This window comes from Hemicordylus capensis, chromosome 3 (genome assembly GCF_027244095.1).
Source record: "Hemicordylus capensis ecotype Gifberg chromosome 3, rHemCap1.1.pri, whole genome shotgun sequence".
In the NCBI taxonomy this organism is placed as follows: domain Eukaryota; kingdom Metazoa; phylum Chordata; class Lepidosauria; order Squamata; family Cordylidae; genus Hemicordylus; species Hemicordylus capensis.
This window is the reverse complement of record NC_069659.1, coordinates 11,628,401-11,654,772: the sequence shown is the minus strand read 5'-3', so window position 1 is coordinate 11,654,772 and position 26,372 is coordinate 11,628,401. Positions and strand designations below refer to the sequence as shown.

The 26,372-nt window shown below is 45.5% G+C and overlaps 1 protein-coding gene and 1 non-coding gene across 6 annotated transcripts in view; both read left to right on the top strand.

Moving 5' to 3' along the window:
* Window positions 1–26,372, top strand: part of TENM4 (teneurin transmembrane protein 4) — a 1,105,140-nt gene that overhangs the window by 99,793 nt on the left and 978,975 nt on the right. The gene's annotated exons all lie outside the window — the stretch shown is intronic.
* On the top strand, window positions 17,259–17,365 carry LOC128352661 (U6 spliceosomal RNA). The gene has a single exon (XR_008320560.1). It is a non-coding gene; the product is annotated as a U6 spliceosomal RNA (small nuclear RNA).

Here is a 26,372-nt window from a genome sequence, read left to right as displayed (position 1 = left end):
CAGGAGTGGCTGGCCAACCGGCCCACCGGGGTAGGGAGATGAGCAAGGCACCCCCGGATGTAGAGGAACACATGTCCTTTGGACACGTCCGCCCAGTTATAGCTCCACCTCTGCTATACAGAATGTTGTATTTGCTGTATTGTCCAGTGTTTTGAGCCTTTTACTAGTGCATATTGCTTCCTGATCTCTGATCTCTAGATGTTGGTTTTGGTTTTCACTGTGCTTTTGTTGTATGCTGCTTTGAACAATTTAATCAGAATTCAGAAGTGGGACATACACCTTTGACAAGAGCAAATAAAACGTGTGCACCTCCTTGTATATGTACTTCACATGCGGTGTTAGGAACATAGGAACATAGGAAGCTGCCATATACTGAGTCAGACCCTTGGTCCATCCAGCTCAGTATTGTCTACACAGACTGGCAGCTGCTTCTCCAAGGTTGCAGGCAGGAGTCTCTCTCAGCCCTCTCTTGGAGATGCTGCCAGACAGGGAGGGAACTGCCTTGGTCGGCCTGATGGATGATCTCCAATTGGCAATTGACAGAGGAAGTGTGAGTCTGTTGGTCCTTCTGGACCTCTCGGTAGCTTTCGATACTATTGACCATAGTATCCTTCTGGAGCATCTGAGGGGGTTGGGAGTTGGAGGCACTACTTTGCAGTGGTTCCGCTCCTACCTCTCGGGCAGGTTCCAGATGGTGTCGCTTGGAGACTGTTGCTCTTCAAAATCTGAACTTTTGTATGGTGTTCCCCAGGGCTCCATATTGTCTCCAATGTTGTTTAATATCTACATGAAACCGCTGGGAGAGATCATCAGGAGATTTGGTGCAGGGTGCTACCAGTATACTGATGACACCCAAATCTATTTCTCCATGTCAGCATCATTGGGAGAGGGCATAACCTCCCTAAATGCCTGCCTGGAGTCAGTGATGGGCTGGATGAGGGATAACAAACTGAGACTGAATCCGGCTAAGACGGAGTTACTCATTGTCCGGGGATGGAACTCAAGAGATGATTTTGATCTGCCTGTTCTGGATGGGGTCACACTTCCCCAGAAGGAACAGGTACGCAGTCTAGGGGTGCTTCTGGATCCAAGCCTCTCCCTGGTGTCCCAGGTTGAGGCGGTGGCCAGAAGTGCCTTCTATCAGCTTCGGCTGATACGCCAGCTGCGTCCATTTCTTGAGGTGAATGACCTCAAAACAGTGGTAAATCTGCTGGTAACCTCCAGGCTGGATGACTGTAATGCGCTCTATGTGGGGCTGCCCTTGTACGTAGTCCAGAAACTACAGCTGGTCCAGAATGCGGCAGCCAGGCTGGTCTCTGGGTCATCTTGGAGAGACCATATAACTCCTGTATTGAAGGAGCTACACTGCCTGCCGATATGTTTCCAGGCAAAATACAAGGTGCTGGTTATAACCTATAAAGCCCTAAACAGTTTGGGCCCTGGGTATTTAAGGGAACGCCTTCTTTGGCATGAACCCCACCGCCCACTGAGATCTGCTGGAGAGGTCCGTCTGCATTTGCCACTGGCTGGTCTGGTGGCCACTCAGGGACGGGCCTTCTCCGCTGCTGCCTCGAGGTATGGAATGTGCTCCCTAGTGAAATAAGAGCCTCCCAATCTCTGACAGCTTTTAAAAAGTCTTTAAAAACACATTTCTTCACCCAGGCTTTTAATTAATGTTGTTTTAATGGTTTTAACGGTTTTAATGCTGTTTTAAAATATTATTTTAAATTTTTTAAATTGTTGTAATGTGTGTCTCCTCCCCCCCCCCCCATTTTTGTCTTACCGGATGTTTTACTTTGTTTTTATTCTGTTGTAAACCACCCAGAGACGTAAGTTTTGGGTGGTATAAAAATGTTTTTAATAAAATAAATAATAAATAAAACTTGGAACCTAGATGATCTTCCCAGAGCGGCTCCATTCCCTGAGGAGAATATATTACAGTGCTCACACTTCTAGTCTCCCATTCATATGCAACCAGGGTGGACCCTGCTTAGCTAAGGGGACAAGTCATGCTTGCTACTGGTATTAATCTCTACATGCACAAATTGGAGAAGATGCACAGTTCTCCTTTCACCTTTTGTGTAGAAAGTGTTCCGTTTCATATTATGGTTTTATCCACATAAACATTACCAAAAAGCTCAGTCCTAAAACAAAAGCAAGAAGTAAATTGTATATATTTTTTAAAAAGATCTCTCTGCAGCTGCCACCGGCTTATCTGGTGGCTACTCAGGGACGGGCCTTCTTCATTGCCGCCCTGAGGCTTTGGAATGTGTTCCCTGCTGAAATAAGAGCCTTCCCATCTCTGACAGCTTTTAAAAGGACTGTTAAGACATATTTATTCATCCAGGCTTTTAATTAGACTTATCAAATGTTTTAACTTTGTTTTTAATCTGTGTTATTTTATTGTAAACTGCCAAGAGACACGAGTTTTGGGCAGTATACAAATATGCTAAATAAATAAAACATCTGTGATGCTTTAGCTAAAACAAATGATATTCAGTCCACAGCGAATAAAATCCTGGTATCGAAGTCTAACATTTTACTCCAGAAATGTGGCTATTTGAGGAGTAATCTTCTTCAGAGCAATTTGTAATCTGCCCAAAAAAAAGGGAGGAAGAGGAGTTTAACTTGCTCCATCAGGATGTATTTGCATTAGTAGATGTTTGTTCCAGTGATGTCACCAAGGGGTGGCTCCCGAGACACAAGACTCCCATGAATTGCTCAGAGCCCTGGATCTTGATAGCCACCTCCCTCCTCCATGACCTCTTCCAGAAAGAAAGTGCAGCAGTGGAGGCACCTGCACAGATCATGGGAGACAAAGCTTCTAGCCTCACCTGGCTCTGCTGCTTCCACCTTCACAGGTGCTGTATTATAATATTGATTGATTGATTGATTGATTGATTGATTAAGTGCCATCACATTGGTGTCAACTCTTAACGACCACATAGAAAAAGGAATCATTTCATACTGAGCGGGAGGAGGCAATGGGAAAGTACTCCTGTATTTTACCAAGAACACCACATGGATTATAATATTTATTTATTTATTTATTTAATCAAATGTATACCCCACCCAAACTTACGTCTCTGGGCGCCTAACAACAATTAAAACACATATAAAAGTTAAAACAGTTCAACATATAACACCACATATAAAAGTTAAAACAGTACAATAATTTTAAAAACATACAATTAAACAAATGATTAAAAAAAAAAACAACTAAGAAAGCTTGGGTAAAAAAATGGGTTTTCAAATGTCTTTTGAAAATTGCCAGAGATGGGGACGATCGTATCTCAGCAGGGAACGCATTCCACAATCTCAGGGCAGCGACCGAGAAGGCTCGTCTCTGTGTAGCCACCAAACGAGTTGGCGGTAACTGGAAACAGACCTCCTCAGATGACCTTAATGGCCGGCGGGGCTCGTAGTGAAGAAGACCCTCTCCTAGATACCCAGGGCCTAAGCTGTTTAGGGCTTTATAAGTTATAACTAGCACTTTGTATTTTGCCTGGAAACCTATTGGCAGTCAGGGGCATGATTGAGTTCAAGGGGGGAACATGACTGAGTTTAATTAGCAAAAGGGCACTGTTGGCCCACAGCCCAGATCTTTCAAGAACCTAGCCATGTCCCTGGTTTGTTCTCTCAGGACACAGGAAGCTGCCCTCTACTGAGTCAGACCATGGGTCCTTCTAGCTCAGTATTATCTACAGACTGGTAGCCAAATTGCAGGCAGGATTCTCCAAGATTGCAGGCAGGAATCTCTCTCAGCCCTATCTTGGAGATAGCTTTTCTCTCTGCATTGGCGCAAGTCAGCATGGGGCATAGCATGGTGGGGGAAAGGATCTTTCAATGGTAATATTACACAAGTATTAAAAAGAGAACACCCGGACTACTTGAGAGATTTGTTATTCACACTTTAAAAATGGAAGGTTGAACCGGATCTATTTAAAGGATCCTCCTCAGTTAAGCAGCTAAGGAAAACAATTTATGGAGAGATTCTAGAAGTGGGTTTCTTAAAACCTGATTTAGAACGTAAATGCTACAAACACCGCACTTCACAGTACTTGTTGCAACCCGATCACCCTATCGCTCTCTTTAAGGAGAAAAACGTCCCTTTCCATTTATGGGAAACAAGGTGGCGCTTATACCATCAAGTACTACCACTTAAGGCGGCTAAGCCATGGCTCCTAGAGGACCAGCAAGAGTGCCCTAAAATCACTTGCAAACAGAAAGCTAGTGAGCTAGGTAAAACATTCAGGGAAACCCACTCACATTTCTTAAAAGAGTGTGTGGCAGCCAAAAGAGTGTGGCAGGGAGTAAGCAAGCTGTTAGAGTGGCCTGATTTGGAAAAACGGGAAGTGCTAACATCAGGTTTGAGCGATAGAACCTCTTTTCGAGGTCCCAGAAAGAAACCTTCAAGGAAACAGGACAGAACGGGTGCCCTCATACTAGGGAATTGGAATGTTCCCCTCCTCGTAATCAGGTTAGTAAACCTGTATGTCATTTATGCAATGCTCCTGCATAGGAATAGGGAGGGAAGACGCGACCAAGAGGTTCACGCAGATGAGACAGTAAGTCTCTTCTGGAAAAGTTTGTATGGTTATGTGCAAAAAGACAAGAGTATCTCTTCTAAACAGCAATGGGACAAATTGTGGAAATGGACGTCGGACGTAACCCCCCCCCCAATTACCTGATGTGCCTTGTAATCCCCCACCCCCGAGTTACAGTACTACCTGCATATACTTCATACTTGTGTGTTTCCAAATTCTTGTGTGTAAATCTTTGTAGCTATATCATGTACAAACAACCACTTTGTATATAATTGTGCTTTGGCAACATACTGTATGCTTTGGTAGTTTGTTGGTTCAATAAAAAAAATCTTGTCCTATTTTTAAAAAAATAAATAAAAATCTTGTCCTATCTTGGAGATGCCAGGCATGGAACTTGGAACCTTCTGCATGCAAGCATCCAGATCCTCTTCCCAGAGCGGCTTCATCCCCTAAGGGGGAAGATCTTAGAGTGCTCACACATGGAGTCTTCCATTTGTATGCAACCAGTGAAGACCCTGCTTAGCAAAGGGGCCCAGTCATGCTTGGTGCCACAGAACCTCAGCTGGTGCAGAATGTGTGAACCGTGCTTTTTAACACTTTTGTTAAAAAGCGGTATATAAATATTGTATTCGTTGTTAGGAAAAAGCTAATGGTGCTGGGTAGGGAAGAATAGCAACTTTCATTTTTTGCTTGGGGTGAAAATGCTAAGGTGCCCCTTGAACTGGGGTGTGTTTCCCGCTTTCTTTTTGTGGAGGCAAAGGGGGAGGTATCAAGGTAGCATTCAACAGGATTTGTCTTGGATCAGGTCTGCACAGTCCATGACCGACAAAGCTGAATGCAGCTAGAGGTGGCAGTCCACCAGGGCTCAGTAAACCTTTTGTTTTGCTGCCTATGTGTGACTGTGAATACCAGGGAGAGGGACTGTCAGTTGCAGCGTGCACTGAAAAAACAGGTTGTTTCATGCCTCGGCTTGTTTTCTTATGCAATAATCTTGTTCGTTTTTGTGTGCTTTCAAGGAAAACTGCGCTTGGGCCCGTTTTCATGCTGTGGCTGGACCAATGGGTTCAAAGTGGGAACTGCCTCCACTCCTTCTCCTTATAATGTCATGGTTTCCCAGCCAATCTACAAAACATTTGCAAGTGCTTGAGGACCCCTCCAAAGAATCACGTCTGCCATATTTCAGACATATAGGCCCCAGGGGACCCGATTTATAGGATTTTGAAAAGGATGTGTAGGCACAGCCTAGCTGCTGTCTAAATTAGTGGTAATAAAATATTAAGTAGAATTGTTTCTCTTAAAAAAACCCAAAACCCTACAGGCATGGCAGAGAAGCAACCACCCAGACGGGCACTCCTGCACAGGAAGCTCCAGCAGGAGATGTTGGTAGGGCAAAAGAGCAGCACACGTTACCTCTGTCTTAAGAAATGGAAAGCATCCCTAGATCGATGGCTGACACCATCGGGGGGGGGGGGGCGGGGGGCTGCTTTTCAAGGCTTGGGCTGACTGGCAATTGACACTAAAAATTTCTAGTGAAACCAAACTTCCCTGAACAGAGAGTAGGCCCCAAACATGTAAGAAGAAGCGAGAAATAGATTTCCCATGGGGGGAAAAAAAATCTCCAAAGCAAATCAGTACACACACAAACCCATAAAATGCTAGGGATAAAGCTAAGTATTATTTATTTATTTGTCACATTTATATCCCTGCTGGGCAGTTTACAATATAAGAACACAACTTAAAACAAAATTAAAACATTAGAACAATTTAAAAACAACGAGAAATTCTTTCGGTCAGATGAAAGGCCTGGATTAAAAGCCAAAATATTGGGTGAATTAGAATAACTGGAAAGCAGATTTCCATCAGTGGAAAGCAGATTTATTATTTATTTTCTTATTTAACACTAGTATTTTTAAGCCCGTTAAAATAACGGGCGCTAGTACCGTTCCCCCCCTTCCTTCTCCCTCTCTCTCGCCCTCCTTTCCTTCCTTTTCTCTCTCTCTCTCTCTCTTTCATTCCTTCCTTTTCTCTCCCTCTCTTTCCTTTCCTTCCTTTCTTCCCCCTCTTCTCCTTCCCTTCTTTCTTTTTTCGTTCTCTTTCCCTCTTTCCTTCCTTACGCAACACCTTGCTAGCCATGTGGGGCAGAGACACGGAGCTGGAGCCCACTCACCTGGCTTCTCGGCGGCAGCACAGGCAAGAACGTGAGGCTGGCGGGCATGGCGAGGCGGCGGGATGTTCCAGGGCCGCTGTTGTTGCTGCTGATGCTGCCGCCGCCGGCTCAGGCTCGGGCCAAAAGCGGCAGCTCTTCTTGGGGCTCAGTGGCGGCGCTGTGAGGGGGCACAGCACAGCCGAAGGAGCCGCAGCCAGTCCGGCAGCGCATCCTCCTCTCCCTCTCCTGGCGGTGGGCGAAGAAGGGCAACGGCAACCGCCATGGAGGCGTCGTCGTCCGCAGCGTTCTGTGGCCCGCCACTGGCCTCCGCAGCCGCTGCTTGTCTCTCAGTGCCAGCCAGTCCCAGCAGGCTGACCCGCCACTGCCACTGGCCGCCAGCCTCGCGTTTTAGCCCGCCTGGGTTCCTTCCCCCAGTCCCTGCTTCTTCTTCCCTCCCACCTCCCAGAGTGCCGCCCCGAGTGTCGTCCCCGCCGGCCAGATTGCTGCCCGCCCGGCCCCGGTGTCTTCTTCCCCCGCCGCCTCTTCCCTCCGGCCGTCTTCGGCATTGCGGCCAGGCCTCGGCCATGGCTCCGCCGAGGCCGCAGCTCCGCCACCGCCTCTGCCGGCTTCCCCCACCGCCTCTTCCCCCCGCCCGGCTTTGCGGCGGCCGCTTCTCCTCGGCCGCCGCTTCTTCTCCCGGCCATCATGGCCGCCTGGTGCCTGTCTACGTTTCTGCCTCGGCCGTCCTGCGCATGCGCTCCGCGCATGCCGAGAACAGCCGAGGGAGGCACGGACACACGCCTGGACGACGACACGGACGGACATCAAGGGTTTTATTAGAGAGGATAACTAGGGACGTACACAAAACTGGCTTGGCCTGTTTGGTTCGAATTCGAACCAGGGTGGGTAGGTTTGGTTTTGGTTTTGCTCAAAACCCACACCCCAGTTAAGTTCGAATTCAAACCCAGTTTGAACTGGTTCTAAAAGGTTCTACATAGGGTATAATGGGGACTTGAACCAGCTCATTACTTCCTATGTAGAGCACCTAGGGGCACAAAACCGGGGTGGATGGTAGGCACCCAGGGGTGCCAACCACCCACCGAACTCCAAAGCAATCAAACACTCCTACAATTTTTAATGAATTTTTCAAGAATTTTCCAATTTTTGCATTTCTCCCATAGGGAATAATGGGGATTTGAGGTAGCCCCATTCCCCCCTTTGTGGGGTGCCAGGGTACTCCAAAGTGGATCTGGGGGCATGGTGGGTTGTACCACAACTCCCCCCAGGCAGCTTCAACCCGGGGGTTCATGGTTTTTCCCCCCAGGATTTTTTTCAGTTACTGTCCTTTTAAGAAGTCTATATCAGAGTAGCTTCTCTGATCTGTATATATATGTGCATGGAGAGATCTTGACAGGAATTCATTGAGAGAACTCATACAGCCACCAAGAATCCAATTTGTGTTCAGACTTGCTGTGTATGAGTTCTCTCAATGAATCCCTATGAAGATCTCCCATACAACCTGGCATGCAAACTGCAAAAAAGAGGGGCAAGGCAAAAACACACCAACACACTGAAGGAGAATTTAAAGTAACACGTACCTGGTTCTTCTGATCTTCTCTTTGTGTGCAGTGCATGTGTTTTGCCTGTGGGGAAAGAAACGCCTCAGAGTGTCTGGTCCACCAGATCTTTGTTGGAGGCCACACAAGGCCCCAGGCACATGGTGGCACCAGCAGCATGCATGCGTGTTTGCGTTTGGTGTGTGCGTGTGTGTGCTGCTAGCTAGAAAAGAGGAAAGAGAAGGGGGCACTGGAAAAATTAAAGGGATAGGAAAGTCCTGCTCAGAGGCGGGAGGCCACACACGGCGTGGTGTGGCGGGATACCACTTACTCATCATGGCCTGTGCATGTGTGTCTGGTGTGTGTGTGTGTGTGTGTGTCAGCAGAACCAAACTAGAGAGGCAAAAGTGGGAGGGGCACACTTAATAGAAACAATTCACAAATACATATGCAGTGCTCCACCCGCATATAAGCTGAATTGGATCACACTATGATCACTGTTCCCTAGTGGTTCTACAACTTTGACATCTTACACGAGGTCCTCTCACCACTCAGGATTAAGTCCAAGGTCACTTTCTCTCTGGTTAGGTTCTAATGCACAGTCATTTAGCATGTCTAGAAATTTGGCCTCTCTGTCGATACCCTCATATGAATTTGCCCAGTCTATGTCAGGGTAATTGAAGTCAGCCATTCTTACAGCTCTATCTCTCTTTGATGCCTGCCTGATTTGCTTCTCCAGCTCCAGCTCACTCTCTGTATTTTGATACATATGGCAATAGCATGTCTCAAGTAACACATTTCCTTTCAGTCCTCATATTGTCACCTATAATATTTCTATGGAGGATTCTGGTCCACTTAGGTGTTCTAGCTTGTTGGATTCAATCCTTTCTTTAACATACAGTGCTACTTCACCCCCAATCCACTCCTCCCTGTATTCAGAATTAGCAGTAGTGTCCCACTGGTTCTCACCATTCCACTGGGTTTCTGTTATGCTCACTCTGTCTATGTTTTCATTAGCAACTAAGCACTCCAGCTCACCCATCTTGGCTCGGAGACTTCTTACACTGGTATAAAAACACCTATACGCAGAGTCTCTTATGTTGGCATGTGCTTTCTCTCTTACTGTCATTTGACCTTTTTGACCAGCTGTCATGCGCTTCTGTCTGCTCTATTCCTAGTTCTACTCTATCCCCTTCTGGTTTATCTGAAACATTTACACCCTCACACCTTAAGGGATTTTGCTTCCTGAACCAGATACCACCCAGTTCCTCTTGGCAATCTCCCAGGCATCAGTTCTGTGACCTTTTTTATTTTAAGCACCAGCAGTCTGGTTCCATCATGGTGCAAGTGAAGTCCGTCCCTTTTGTACAGGTGTTGCTTAGCCCAAAATGTATCCCAGTGCCTAACAAATCGAAACCCTCCTTCTGGCACCACTGTCTCATCCACACATTGAGATCCCTCAGCTCCACCTGTTCCACTGGCCTTGTGCGTGGAACAGGTAGCACTTCAGAGAATGCTACCCTGAGGGTCCTGGACTTCAATTTGCAACTTAGCAGCCTAAAGAGAACAATTTTGTATGGGGGCAGCTAACAAATAAAGTGTATTATTATTTTTAAAATTGTCTTCATGAACATCCTGCTTTACTCTTCATCATTTCCCCCCTCCTCTTTAAATAACCTAATGCATCCTGGAGAATCTCATGGAGAAATGTCTCTCTTCCACAAGATTATATTTTGACCCTGTGAAAATATTTTATTTTGATGGTAATATGAGATTATATTTTGACCAGCTCTGCCTTCCAGCCTTCTCCACACACCCACTCCTTAGTTGCTGGCCTGCTGACTGGCTGCATCATTGTCAGTAGGTTTGAACTCCTCAACCCTTCTCTGATGTCCTGCAACATGTTTGCAGCTGAGCACAAGCTACCCTAGAGCACACCCACCCCTTAAAGACAGGCACCAACTTCTTGTAGTGGGACATCAACTCAGAGCCTGGATAGCTGGAACTAAACAGCCTATCAAATGTGTGTCTTCTGCTGAAAGTAGCAGCGGTGTGTTTTCTCTTCATATCTCCCCTATAATGCCTATTGATACAAAACGTGTGATATGGTTGCACTTGGGCTATGGGTTACTCCACCGCAGTGGCTGTCCCTACAGGAGGTGAAGAAACCAACCACATCATGATGTCATGTTGCCAGGTGAGACATCATTGGAGAGTAGAGGAAACCAACAATTACAATCAGCTCTCAGCAGGGTCAGGCTCCAGGCAGCTGGGTTCTGGGATGCTGAAACTGTCCAGGTGGGCAAGAGGCAGATGTGTGGTCCACAGCAAGCAGTTTGAGTTCCAGAGAAGCAAGCAGGGATCAGAGGGGCAGGAGCATCATCAAAGGCAAGCATAGTTTAAGATTCAGGGCAGTGACTGAGAAAGGTGGAGGGGGGAGTCCTCATCCTAGAGACAAGTTGCTTGTACTGAGCAGGGAGCTCAGAGGCTTACTGACAAAAATTGGCCCTTGGGGTCAGCTGACAGTGCTCAGACAGGCTGGTACGGCAACCTAGATGGCACCCTCAAGGCAAAGGATCGACTGTGGAAGCAGAGTGCAGGAAGGTAAGATGCCAGGGCTTGACTCACTGGGAGAGCTGGTTCAAGACCACCCCCAAGTCATGATGACTAGTTCCTGTCCCATGTGGCAGGTCCACATAAGACCCTTCCCTGAAAACAGGACAGACCCTTTCCTGGGGCAAAACTGACAGACCAAGCAGATACATAGACGAATAGTCTGATCTGTATAAGGCAGCTTCCTATGTTTGGAACATCACCTGTCATAAGAAAACAAACTCTACAGCAGAAATTTATTTTATTTATTTCGCATATTTGTATACCACCCAAAACTCATGTCTCTGGGAGATTTTTCAATAGAACAACACAGATTAATAACAAAGTTAAAACATTAAAACAATGTAAAACGATAGATTCTGTAAGTCAAATGGGAGACAATGCATCTTAACAGCTCTTTTAAAAGCTGTCAGAGATGAGGAGGCTCTTATTTTGGCAGGCAGCGCATTCCAAAGCCTCAGGCCACCAACAGGGAGGGCTCTTCCATTTCAGGCCACCACAGAGCTACAGAAAGATTGACTTTGGGTTTATTTTTTTAAAAAAAAACACACACACAACCTGGCATTCACTACGCTGCACCCCCAAGTCGTGCAAGTGCTTTCTTCAACCTTTACAACTTAAAATATTCCAGGTTCTCTATTTCCAGTTGCAAACCCCACTTGCTGTTTCAACCTTCCCTTTGTTTTCTAACTAGCTTTGCTCAGCTGCTGCTTTCTGAAGACCGAAGTCCAAGAGCCTCCCACAGGCCTTGAGTTATGAGGGCAGCTCTGGTGCTGTAAATATCTACTCAATATGTGCACTGGCCTCTGATTGGCTGCTGTTGGGAAATGAGCGGAGGCATGTTCAAGAGGGACAGGAAATGGCGACTCCACAGAGCACTATAAAAACCATGCAGAGGGTTACTACAGCAAGCAGAGAGCTTAGGGAAGGAATTTCTCCTTTACTAGCAGCCCTCCTGTCTAATTACTGTCTGCAGTAAAATAATTTGGTTTATTGCTCACATCCAGGGCAGGAAGAATTTTCCATCTGAGCAGTGCTTCCTGAGAGCACAGCAACTGAACCCTGTGTTAGAGAGGAAATATTTTGTTGAGTGCTTGGTATAGATTACCTAGCATTAGGCAATTTGCATTGAAATGGTGGTTGTTCCTAATCGACCTCTCCCTTTGTTTAGCTTTACCATCATTCCACCCTTGTAATAACTTCCAGCTCTCTCTCTCTCTCTCTCAAACTGCCATGATGGGAGCTTTGTTTGAGAGAACGAAGACTGTTAAATTAAAGAATGGGCGGCTTATTTTTGTGCATGTTTTTACGTCTTGCAAAACATGTCCCCCCCATTGAAGAATATTCAGCCAAGGCTCAAAGGGGGCATAAAGATGTTCCAGGAGAAGGAATGGCACCCTCCTTTGCCATGTCAGCATGACGGACGTCCAACCTGGTTGCCTCTGCAACCGGAACATCCCCTACCCACACCAAGTTCAGCAGAGAGTAAAACATTGCCGTTCTTTGCCTCTAGGGGCATCGCCATGTAGATACATCTGAGTGGCTGTCACTGCCAATGAAAATGCTTTGATCTCCAGAGGATAAGGCATGCCTTGAGCCCCGCAATGTTGTTGCTGCTTTGGCAGCCATTCATCCAGCAACATGGGGGAACCCAAGGCTGGGAGCTCCTGCCTCAGTGCTTATTAAAGGAAGAAGTGCTGGGGCTCTGGTCTGCCTGGCAGTCGTGGAGTGTTTATTTTATCTTATTTATTTTATTTATATACAAATATACAAGTATGGCACTCCTGGGTGCTCTTCTTGTGGGAGCCACTCTTCTTCTGTATGTGTAAGTACTTTTTGCCTGCGACATGGGCCACGTTTGCACATAATGCCACACCAGAGGAGAAGGGGGCAGAGGTTCCTTTCCATGATCATCTAAATGTGTGAAACTGCTGTGGTTTCGTCACAAAAGCGACCCGAGGTTCTTGAGGCAAAACCATAACCCGAACCTTCAGTTTGTAGTGAATTTCCCTGTCCAACCTGAGGTTTGAAGCGTTAAATGTTGCCGGAGATGAGGAGACCCTTATTTTAGCAGGGAGTACATTCCAGATTATTGGGGCAGCAATAGAGAAGGCCTGTCCCTGTGCAGCCACCAGACAATCTGGCGGCAACTGCAGATGAACCTCTCCGGATAATCTCAATGGGTGATGGGAATCATGGTGAAGAAGACATTCTCTTGAATACCCTGGGCTTAAGGTGTTTAGGGCTTTATAGGTTATAACCAGCACTGTGTATTTTGCCAGGAAACATATGGGTAGCCAGTGTGATTCTTTCAATAAAGGAGTAATATGGACTCCTCAAGATGACCCAGACACCAACCTGGCTGCTGTATCCTGTACCAACTGCAGTTTCCAGGCTATGTACAAAGGCAGCCCTACATAGAGCGCATTACAGTAGTCAAGTCTGGAGGTTACCAGCATATGTACTACTGTTTTGATGTTGTCATCTCAGCTGAAGTTGATAGAAAACACCTCTGGCCACCACTTCAGGGAGAGATTTGGATCCAGAAGCACCCCCAGTCTGTGTGTCTGTTCCTTCTGGGGAAGTGTGACCCTATCCAGAACCAGCAGATCAAAATTGTCTCCCAGGTTCTGACCCTGCACAATAAGTATCTCCATCTTAACTGGATTCAGTTTCAGTTTGTTATCCCTCACCCGTCCCATCACTGCTTCTAGGCAGGCATTTAGGGAGATTATACCTTCTCCTGATGATGTTGACATGGAGAAGTAGATTTGGGTGTCATCAGCATACTGATAACACCCTGCACCAAATCTCTTGATGATCTCTCCCAGTTTTCATGTAGATGTTAAAGGGAGGGACAGTGTGGTGTAGTGGTTAGAGTGCTGGACTAGGACCAGGGAGACCCGAGTTCAAATCCCCATTCAGCCATAGGACTTGCTGGGTGACTTTGGGCCTGTCACTTCTCTCTCAGCCTAACCTACTTCACAGGCTTGTTGTGAGGAGAAACTTAAGTATGGTGTACATCGTTCTGGGCTCCTTGGAGGAAGAGCAGGATATAAATGTAATAAATAAATAAATAAATAAAAAGAAAGATCATTGGAGACAGAATGGAGCCCTGGGGGATGCCATATAAAAGTTCACGTTTTGAAGAGCAACAGTCTCTAAGAGACACCATCTGGAACCTGCTCATGAGGTAGGAGCGGAACCACTGAAAAGCAGTGCCTCCCACACCCAACCCCCTCAGATGCTCCAGAAGGATACTATGGTCGATAGTATTGAAAGAAGCCCAGAGATCCAAAACGACCAACCGAGTCACACTTCCTCTGTCAATTCCCCAGTCAATTAACAGGGTTTGGATTAATTTTTTAAAAGAAAGGTGCAGGAAGTCCTTTTCTCTCTAGAAGCATCTCAGATCTGAGGGAAGAAGCCATAGTTTCTCACTGGTTTGAGAAATTTCCTCTGCATAAAATATCTGAACCTACTTAGATCTTAAATAGAAACCCAGCATCACTCCTTTATGGGGAAAGTTGTTTAAGAAGAGGTGACTGAAAGCTCAGAAGCTGCAGATGTGGAAAGGGTTAAGCATATGTTAAAATAATGTGACTTTTCTCTTCGTTTGGAGGCGGCTGACATTGTGTTTGGTTATCTTTAGCTGCTGATTTCTGGGACTGCTATTTTTTGTGGTGCTTTTATCTTCTTTTTTATTACACTACTTTGTTATTTTCTTGGAATGTGTTGTAAAAGCTGCTGTTGTTTACTTTGACAAGAAAGGCAGGATATGAATGTTTTACAATTAACAAGCATACATACACACTTCTCCTCTGTTCCTGATTGTCCCCCTCCAAAATAGATTTTAAGAAGAAGAAAAATCAAGGTTCTTCTGTGTGTTTCCATATAGATATGCTCTGCCTTCAGAATTGCGACCAAGTTCCAGAGTTGAAACCTGCAGCCCCCTGATACTGTATAGGGCAGCACAAAAACCTCAGTTGTCCCCAGAATATGCCTTTGAGAGCTTTGCTTTAAAAGCAAATAATGCAACATTCTAGTCATGAGGAGGAACTGTATGGTTTACTAGTTTTGAGCAAGCCTATACGTTTGGTAGAATCGAATTTGGTAACATTTTCCCCCTGGACTTTAGGTTCAGCTTTGCACGTAGTGCTATACCTGTGTGCACACACTATGCACATAGTAAAATAATATATCAGGGAGGAAGCTAGCAAGAAGCTTCGCTTAGTGGTAGAGGATCTGCTTTGCATGAAGAATGTCCCCGGTTCAATCTATGGAATTTCCGGGTAGGGCTCCCTCAACTTAAGACTCCTGCTTGAAGCCCTGGTGATACGCTGCTAATTAGAGTAGGCAATGGGGGCATAGGCACAATGGAAAACAGGGACTGTGGCCACATCAGGGCCACCTCTTCCCTGCTTCTGCCTAGGGGCTCCCAGCCGCTGCCGCCTCAACACTGTTTGGTCTGCCAACAGCTCTCTAATGCCACTGACCCACACAGATATCCTAGTGAGAACAGGTGGCCCCTTTAAAGGAGGCCTGTTCTCAATGGCATCTGGAGCCACCTTGACTCAGCAATGTCATCGGGTTGCATCAGTGTGGCTGCAGCAAAGGTGGCTGGTCAGGTGGTGGGGGAAACTGCCAGTTGTGCAGCCATTGTCAAGGCAGGCAGGTGGGAAGGGGGCCAGCAGTGAAGAAGAAGAGGAAAGGTGAAAGGTGGGGAGGAGCCACCCAGCCTACCCCATGGCTGCCTCCAACCTTGCTACACCCCCGGTAGACAATGACTGAGACATTTCACACAATGAAAAACAAGTGTCCTACCCAGGTTTGGGAGCTGTGCGTGCTCCCAGTTTTTGGTTGTATGGGAGCAAACTAGGTGGGAGGAGGGAGAAGTGATTGTGTGGGAGACAGGAGTTGGGTAGGAAAGTGCCATCTTACCCATTTTTCATACCCAGCTTTTGAACAAGGTAGGAGATTGTGTCTCCCACACAATCACTTCTCCCACTTCCTACCTATGTGTTTGTTTCCACACAACCAAAAATTGGGAGCACTCCCAACACCCCCCCCAAATCAAAATTTTTGGGGTTTTTTTTGGGGGGGGGGTTTACATAGCACACTTGGCCTATCCAGTTCTCGGTTGTGTGACCAGCCTCTGTACTGAGCTAGACTGACCAGTGATCTGATTCTTGTCAAGGCAGCAATCTTTTTTCTTGACAGACTAGTTTTGTATTTTCAGGGAGTTGTTTAGGCAGGGGGCATTCAGACATGTAACTCTTCTCAGACACATGCATGCATACATAGCCTGAAGTGACCAAGTCCAGCAAAAGCTTTACCACTGAGTTCTCCCAAATGCAAGAATTGGCCATCAGTTTCTTCCTAATCGCATTCTTTCAGACAATATTTCAAAAAGTAATGCTGTGCTCCCACTTGGATAACCTGGACGTGTGGTCTGTGAGCAGGTCTGGGTTTGTTTGGTTCCCCCCCCCCATATGTAAATTTGTTCTTGGAAAATCGTCAACTAATTTGACTCTGTTTGGGTTGTCATGGTCCTGCTTGCCAACAGTTACATTTGCATACTAATTTGCCTCCCCTCCATTCATTGAGACATGGATGCAAATGATTTATCAGCCACCCGATACCTAGCTTGAATGTAGAAAGGGAAATTGCTGCAGTGTTGCAGAAGGCACGCAAGGAGCCTCTTGAAATGGGCTCGTCTCTAATCTAATCACATCAGCTATAAAGTACCTGATTCTTTATAGCCTTTCTCCACTCCAGGCACAGACTCCAAGTTCTCCATATGGTTACTGGTACAGCTCAGCTAGACTTCCTTTCGTACCAGTGAGTTGTTGTTGTTGTTACATTTATATCCCGCTCTTCCTCCAAGGAGCCCAGAGCGGTGTACTACATACTTGAGTTTCTCCTCACAACAACCCTGTGAAGTAGGCTAGGCTGAGAGAGAAGTGACTGGCCCAGAGTCACCCAGCTAGTCTCATGGCTGAATGGGGATTTGAACTCGGGTCTCCCCGGTCCTAGTCCAGCACTCTAACCACTACACCACACTGGCTCTTGTGTATTCTAGCAGTTGTGTATTCTAGCAGGTGAACAGTAGACTACTGTACTTCTCAAGCTTTCTTCATTAGGAGGCCATCTGCATTTGGCTCCCTTCTTTTATGAGATGCCTGCCCCTGACTCTCCCTTGACTGTGCAACCTCTAATTACTATATCTAAGAAGTAGCACTTATCCTGGACCCAACCTGAACAGGAGTGTGCCAAATGAGTAGCAAAGATCACGGAATACGTTGACAGTTATTAAAATAATAATACATGTATGTGGTGTTTCCCCCCACTAACAAAGCACTTATGCAACAATAAGTTATAAGGCTTGCCATAGGCTGTGCACACTTGCATGACACACTACTAAAAGTGAAACAATACAGAGAAGATTAGCATGAGCCCTGCACAAGGGTGACAAGAAAATATATGAAGTGTTCCATGGGGGTGGGGAGGGGGTGGGATGAGGTTGTGACTCACTGGTATAGCATCTGCTTTGCATGCAGAAGATCAGTTTCAGTCCCTGGCATCTCCAGGTAGGACAAAAGAACCCCAGTCTGAAGCCTTGGAGAAGCCGCAGCCAGTCTGTGTAGACAATACTGAGCTTGATGGACCAATGGTCTGACTCGGTATAAGGCAGCTTCCTATGTTGTTATGAACAAAGTTGTGCTTGTGCAAGAAGACTGCATTGCTGTGCCAAAAACCAGGGATTTTTGGAATTGCGCTATAGCACTCTTGTTCCCTTTACAACTTATGAAGCATGCTCCAGGTTGCACAGCTGTTGCGCAAGCATGCTTGCATTACTGCAACACTATTCTAGGATGCAAAATCCAGACTTAGGGCAACTGGCTAGTGCAACAGCCTTCCACTAGCGTAAGATTTTCCCGCAAACGTTGTGTTGGTCAAGATGCCAGCCACAAATTATAATTAATTGATAGAATTGGCTGCCACAAGATGCAATGGTGGCCGCTAGCATAGATGGATAGCTTTGGAAAGGGATTGGATAAATTCACGGAGAAGTATGTGTCAGTGGCTACTAGTTCTGATGGCTATGAAGAGCTAGGAATGCCAGGTGCCAGAAAGCAACAGCAGGAGAGGAGCGCGCCTTGCTGCCCAGCTTGTGGGCTTCCCAAAGACGTCTGGTTGGCCACTCTGGGAAACAGAATGTTGGACTCAATGGACCTTGGGCTGGTCCAGGAGGCCTCTTTTTGCATTCAGTATGCTGACCTGAATTTAGGTCAGCTCTAGGGAGCTCTAGTCACTTACCACACTAAGACTCTGATTCCAAAATTGAAACCTAACCGGTATCTGTTTATTATCCCAATATTATACCCTCCCAACATTTCACAACCCAAAATAGGGACTTTATTTATTTATTTATTTATTTATTTATTTATTTTTAAATATTTTATACCACCCTTCCAAAAGGCTCAGGGTGGTTTACATTAAAACACCGTTAAAATCAATTAACAATTAGAAATTATAAAACTGCATAAAATAATAATTAACAATTAAAACATCATAAAACACCAATTAAATAGCCAAAACAATTTTAAAACAAGTTTTAAAAAGATGAGATGCTTGAAATATCCCAGATCTCATACCAAGGATCATATATCAGTAGTAGCAGAACAACTACTTTGCATATGGAAGATCATAGGTTCAACTCTTGGCATCTCCAGGTAGGGCTCTGCAGATTCCTGCCCGAAACCTTGGACAACTGCTGCCAGTCAGAATTGGCAATACTGAGCTACTGTATTTGGACCGGTGGTCTGACTCTGTATATGGCAGTTTTCTCTGTGTATACTGTATGAGTTAGATGGTCTATGAACCCATTAGTGCATCAGCCCTGGGTTTGGGGAGGAGAGGTTTCATTCTCAGAGGTTTTCAGATGTTTAGCATTCCAGGTTCATAGCTGAGATGTCCCTTTGAATGCCATTGTTGAGATGGGCCATTCCAAAGCGGATGGGAGGCTATAGTTCAGTGGTAGAGCATCTGGTTAAATGTCCAAGGTTAAATCCCTGACATTTCTAGGTAAGGCTTGGAAAGACTTCTGTTTTAGACTCTACAGACCTGCTGCAAGTCAGTGTAGAAAATACTGAGCTAGATGGGCCAATGGTATGAGTCAATATTAGATCTCTCCATGGTCTGAGCCCCACATCTCACCCCATTTTCAGCCACATGTTGCTGAAGGTCCTACAGTACAGTACCTTCTGTATGCTGCATTCATTTCCCTTGCAAGAACTGTGTCCTCTTAATTTAAAGGCCAGGAAGGTATTTGCATGCTCTCGCTCTCGGGTGTGTGTGTGTGTGTGTGTGTGTGTGTGTGTGTGTGTGTGTGTGTTTGTACATGTACACACACACACACACACACACACACACACACACAATATTTCTATGAATAGAAGATGACTTTAAATTCAAGATGACCCCCTGAAAAATACAAATTAAATACAGGTTACACTTGTATTTATTATTATTTATTTACACAGTCAGACCGGTGTTATTGACTGGTTTGTTTTATCCAGACATCGAGTCCTTCCTAAGGACCTGGGATGGCTGAATTTTATTATCAATATTGTTCTTCTTGTTATTATAGATATCGTCGCAGAATATAGGCTGATCCCAGTAAAGTTGCTTTTTGTAATTGGCTGATGGTGATTTCTGTGGCCCCTATGCGTCACATTATTATTATTATTATTATTATTATTATTATTATTATTATTATTAACATTTTATATCCCACTCTTCCTCTAAGGAGCCCAGAGCAGTGTACATACTTGAGTTTCTCCTCACAACAACTCTGTGAAGTAGGTTAGGCTGAGAGAGAAGTGGCTGGCCCAGAGTCACCCAGCTAGTCTCATGTCTGAATGAGGATTTGAACTCGGGTCTCCCTGGTCCTAGTCCAGCACTCTAACCACTACACCACGCTGGCTCACCAAAAGAATACTTTACCCAAAAGGAAGAGGAGTCTGAATTTCAGATGACTCTCCAATTTCTAACACAAAAGGATTTGGGGGAAATGTAGTCTTGTATTCAGGTAACATGGTATAAAAAATAGATATAGATTTTTTAAAAACATCATTGCTGTAAAATAGGGTTGTTGACAAGCTCCCTCTCCTTGCTTACTTATCTATCTATCTATCTATCTATCTATCTATCTATCATATTTATAGATACATGTATCTCCAGGTGGTGTACACAATCCCAAAACATAACAATTAAAACACTTTCACAGAATAAAAACAATTAAAACAATTTCACATAATAAAGCAATTTAAAATGTGTTTTAATTAAAAGCCTGAGAAAACAGGTGTGTCTCAATGGTCTTTTTAAAAACAGTCAGATGGAGAAGCTCTTATTTTTGCAGTGACTGCATTCCAAAGCAGTCACTGGGCAGCCACAGAGAAGGTCCGATCCTGAGTCGCAACCAGACAAGCCGGTGACAACTGTACAGTAGTTGGACCTCCTCACATGATCTTAATAGGTGGCAGCGTTCATGACAAAGGAGGTGCTCTCTGGGGTACCCAGAACCCAAGCTGTCCAACTCATATGTCCAGTTCCTGAAGGGCTAAGCAGGACTGTGCATTTCTCCCCCTGCCTTTGACATCTGTGCATTCATAGAGGCCTGAGCATGAGGGCTTTATACATCTGCTAAATGCACAGCTTTTAGAAGATGAGAATGTGTCAACATTAGTCCCAGTTCCTCCTCCATTTGTTGGATGTACGGGTAGAGGAGCAACTTGTGAACAGCCTTTTTGGAGCATACTCTGATGGTATTACAAATCAAACATCTTATAAACATATAAGATGAACATATAAGACTACAACACCTGGGACTTTTTAGTTTAGACAAAAGACGACTACAGGGAGACATGATAGAGGTCTATAAAATCATGCATGGTGTGGAGAAAGTGGATAGAGAGAAATACTTCTTCCTCTCAACACTAGAACCAGGGGTCATCTCATGAAATTGATTGCCGGGAAATCTAGGACCAACAAACGGAAGTACTTTTTCACACAATGCATAATCCACTTGTGGAATTCTCTGCCACGAGATGTGGTGACAGCCAACAACCTGGATGGTTTTAAGAGGGGTTTGGATAACTTCATGGAGAAGAGGTCTATCAATGGCTACTAGTTGGAGGGCTATAGGCCACCTCCAGCCTCAAAGGCAGGATGCCTCTGAGTACCAGTTGCAGGAGAGTAACAGCAGGAGAGAGGGCATGCCCTCAACAACTGCCTGTGGCTTCCAGCGGCATCTGGTGGGCCACTGTGTGAAACAGGATGCTGGACTAGATGGGCCTCCTTGGGCCTGATCCAGCAGGGCTGTTCATATGTTCTTATATGCATCTGCCCTATATTGTGTCAGACCATTGGTCTATCTAACTCAGTGAGGTGAATCTCACGATCAGTGAGACTTACCGAAATGAGGTCTGTGGGGAGAGTGGGCTTAGCCCGCTATCCCTGCAGACGATCGCCCGCGGAGCCCTGGGCGGCCGGATTGGCCACCAATATGACTATTCTCATCAATGGCTACTAGTTGGAGGGCTATAGGCTGATTATGCATTGTGTGAAAACTGTGAAAAGAAAAGCGTGATTATGCGTTGCGTGAAAAGAACAAACTTCAACACATCTATTTATTATTTATTTATCATATGTGTATATCACCGTGTGTGTGTGTGTGTGTGTGTGTGTGTGTGTGTGATACATAATCCAAATAACAATATAAAAATAAAATAAAAACAGTAAAACAGTGAAACAGTTATAACAATTTCACAGAGTAAAACAATTAAGCAGTTTAAAATTAGCTTTAATTACAAGCCTGAGAAAACAGGTGTGCCTTAAGGGTATTTTTAAAAGCAATCAGAGATGGAGAAACTCTCATTTTGACTGGGAGTGCATTCCAAAGTCCTGGGGCAGCCACAGAGAAGGCCCAGCCCTGAGTCACCACCAGACAAACCAGCAACTGTAACCGGACCACCTTACATGATCTTAATAGGCGGCAAGGTTCATGACAAAGGAGATGCTCTCCTAAGTACCTAAGCCATTCAGGGCTCTATAGGTAATAACCAGCACTTTGTATTTCACTCGGAAACATATTGGCAGGAAACACATGACTATTTCTGACCAATTTTTATTCATCATATTTATATACCACCCCATATAGAATCTCTGGGTGATTTACGATTAAAACCCATTAACATATTTAATGTTTGTTACTCAGGGGCCAGCTAAAGTGGAGCAGCTGGAAGTCAGCAGATATGTAAAGGCCATGGCTGATATCCAGACCACGCTATATCCAGACCACGCTTTGCTAGCGCAACAAACCAAGATGCAGCCACGCAAGAAGTTCACATAGCTGAGCAGATGCTCACAGTTGCTGAGTCTCTTGCACTGTTGGTTCACTTGCACAAGCATTGCACTTGCACAACAAGGACAGTGGAGAGTTTTGCACTATTCCCTGTGACATATAGGGAATTAGGAAAAGGTTTCACAGCAGGAGGCATGTCCCAGGCTGCACAAGTTAGTCCCAATAAATAAATAACATCCTTGCACAAGTGCAACATTAGTTTGAATGCCCACCGACATTTATGCAAACTTTTTTCCCTTTACATTCCCAAGCATATTTAACTAGGTCTAAAATAAATCTTGAATAGAATGCTTCCAGGATGTGAAGGAAACGAAATGCACCCACCAAATTGGCACGCCCAGATAGCCTCCTCTTTCAATATAAAGCAAACCAGTTGCGTGTGATGAACAGAATGAGGCTGCTACTGTAGTGGCTTCATCTCCCCTTTATTTCCGCAGTCCAATACGGGTCATTGGGTCTGCGATTGCTGCTCATTTTGTTTCTCAGCTCAGATCAAATTGCTGGCTGAGAAGTCCCTATGAAATGATCTTGCTCATTTTGTCCTTTGCATCAAAGAAGTATCATATTCTTGTCAGTCACAATGCTCAAGAAGCCTGGCTTTAGGTACCACATTGGGTTTCTTAAAACTGGGAGCTGGCTACATTTATCTTGGAGAAGAGAAGCCTAAGGGGACTCCAAATATCTGAAGGAAGGAGAGTTGGTCTTGTGGTAGCAAGCATAAATTGTCCCCTTGGCAAAGCAGAGTCCACTCTGGCATTTATTGATTATTTGATTGATTGATTGATTGATTGATTGATTGATTGATTGTTCGTTCAATTTTTATACCACCTTTTATTAAAATAACCTCAAGGTGGTTTACAAGACATTTAAAACAATATAAAACTATTAAAACGGTACAATAAAAATTACACTGAATATAAAACATACAAATCTAATTAAAAGTTTTTAAAACATGTACGATATAACCATAAGATACAAAGTGGCAGCAACAAAAACTCTCATATAAAAGCCTGGGTAAAAAGCCAAGATTTTACTTGCTTTCTAAAAACAGTGATGCATTTGAATGGGAGACTACATGTGTGAGGACTGTAAGATATTTCCCTTAGGGGATGGGGCCACCCTGGGTAGCACTTGCCTGCTTGCATGGAGAAGGTTCCAAGTTCCCTCCCTGGCAGCATCTCCAAGATGGGGCTGAGAGAGATTCCTGCCTGCAACCTTGGAGAAGCCGCTGCCAGTCTGTGTAGACAATACTGAGCTAGATGGACCAATGCTCTGACTCAACAGAAGGCAGCTTCCTATCTTATATATGTGGAGGAATGGCCTTTTTCTCTGTTACTCCTAAGGACAGGGCTAGAACCAACGGGTTCAACTTACAAGGAAACAGATTCAGGCTAGACATTAGGAGGAATTCCCTAACCATAAGAGCTGTTTGAGAGTGGAATAGTCTGCCTTGTGCAGTGAGGGGCTCTCCTTCCCTGGAGATACATAGTTCCAAGAAATAAACTATGGTTTTGCTTGATTTCCAAACCTATCCTACAGGTAAAAATTAGATGGAAGCTGATTAAAACTAGTCACTGGGAAGCGTCCTCTAAGTATAAGAGCTGTTCAGCCTCGGAATAGTCTGCCTTGCACCTTGGCTGGAGTTTTTCAGAGGATGAACAACTGCCCATCAGGGATGCTGCAGCCGTTTTCTGCTCTGAGCAGCGGGCGGGATTTGGAAGAGGCTACTTGGTCACTTCCAACTCTAATATTCTATGATTCTGTGATAAATGTGCAAACCAGTTTGGGGGTTAAAAAATGGCTGCCGCGCATGCACAAATGGCTTCTGCGAGGCCCCGGGCCATGCCAGCCCTCACAGAGTCCATTTGCGCATGCACAGCAGTGGGCAAAATGGCTGCCACACCTACTTACAGAGGCCCGAAAGGGCCAGAAAACACAGTGAATGGGCTGCAGCAGTGATTACCGAGGCCAGGGGGGGACCTTCATGGATAACCCCCCCCATGGCCTTTAGGATGCCCCCCAAAGGGGCTAGAGGTAAATAATATTTTTTTTCCAAAAAAAAATTTGCGAACCCCTCCCCCCCAGACTGAATCGAACCGGGGGGGTTAAAGGGGGCAGCGCAGACCAAACTGGAAGTGCCATTTGCACTCAAACCGAACCGGGCCAGCCAGTTCCATGCACACCCCTTGTCGGGAGTTCTAGTCTACAACAGGGATTCTCAACGTTGGGTCCCCAGATGTTATTGGACTTCAACTCCCATAATCCCCAGGTGCAATGGCCTTTGGTTGGGAATTATGGGAGCTGAAGTCCAATAACATCTGGGGACCCAACGTTTAGAATCCGTGGTCTACATCTGGGAATCCTGGTGAAAGGAAACACTGGTCAAAAGCAAAAAAAAGATGACACAACCCCAAACCCTGGCGGTGCTGTTTATTTGTTGGCTGATCCCAGTGGTTCATACATGTGTGCATAACCAGGCTGGGCCCCCTCAGTCCGGTTTTGCATGTACATGTGAACAGCCTCACCAATTAAACCAACAACCTTGCTTTGAATGGTAGTCATTGTTATGAAAGGCTGAAATTCTGACTAAGCACATGCCCATGTTCTGGGAAATGCATGGGGAGAGCTGGTCTTGTGGTAGCAAACATGAATTGTCCTCTTTGCTAAGCAGGGTCCACCCTGGTTAGCATCTGCATGGGAGACTACGTATGTGAGCATTTTTAGATATTCTCCTTGAGGGGGTGGGGCTGCTAGAAGTTTCCAGGTTCCCTCCCTGGCAGCATCTCCAAGTCATGACTGAGAGACTCCTGCCTGCAACCTTGGAGAGACCGCTGCCAGTCTGGGAAGACGATACTGAGCTAGATGGACCAATGGTCTGTCTCTGTAGCAGGAAGCTTCCTATGTTTCTAAGAAGTGTCCCCACATTCGGGAGTTTCTCAAGCCCCGCAGTGCACCTGATGTGCAGAGGAAAGGGCCGTTTTCACAGGAGCTCAGCAAGCTCTCCATGGTGGGAACACTTCTTCCCTGGGTGCAGGTGCGTACACTGTTGGTCAGGATGCTGGCCAGTGCCAATAGCTCCAATCCTTTTCTAATTCAGCAGCAGGGAATTCTCTGTGAGAGGAACTGTACCTTAGGAGCCATGTGTGACTACAGCTGAAAGGGGAGGCCCCACACCCATCATTCCTCTCTCCCTTGTAACATGCAATGAATTAAAACATGTGATAAGGCTTTGCACACTGAGTTGCCCGGTCCTCTCCACTTCATTGGCTGCTGCTTGTAGTGGGGTGGAATTTGCAATATGAGGATGTTACATTGCATAATTTGCATTACTAAATTTTGCAGGAAAGGAGGAGGAGGACAGGAAAGAGGAGGGACTGTGGGACTGTGGCTTTCAGTGGCCACCACACATTCAGGCTGGTCCTACCATGAAGCAGGGTGAAGTGGGCCCCTTCAGGTGACAGATTGTGGGCCTGTTCATGGGGCACAGAGCATCCATCCACACAGCATCCCCGCCTCATGGATGGCCTGCAGAAGAAGGCAGGCAAAATGGCACCATGTTGCTTTTCCTCTTCTGTGCCCAAAAGAACATAAAGTTGATATTTGACCGGCAGAAGGAACTGGGGTGTGTGATTTTACTAGGGGAAAAAGGAAAGGGGAAGGAAGGGAGGGGCACCATCATTTGGTGCTATCTTTCAGGAAACAACAATTCCATTGGCTGGAACTCCATGAACTGGCCTTTATGTCTTGTTCCAGTCTGATATATACGAAAAGAAAGGAACAGGAAAGGATTGTGTGCTGTATGTAACAAGGCAAGAACCCCTTTTATTGTCACCAACATAGATCTTTACCACTGCAGCAAAATCAATTTCCTGCCCTCCACATTTGACCCAGTAAACTACAAACCTGCTGACATGGTGAGAAGCAGCCATTTCTAAATGAGCTTGTAATTTCTTTTTGCATCCTCCTCCTCCTCCTCCTCTCTCTCTCTCTCTCTCTCACACACACACACACACACACACACCACAAACTTCAACATCACCTCATCCTCTTTCCTTGCACAAAACCAGGTGGGGGTCAGGCCC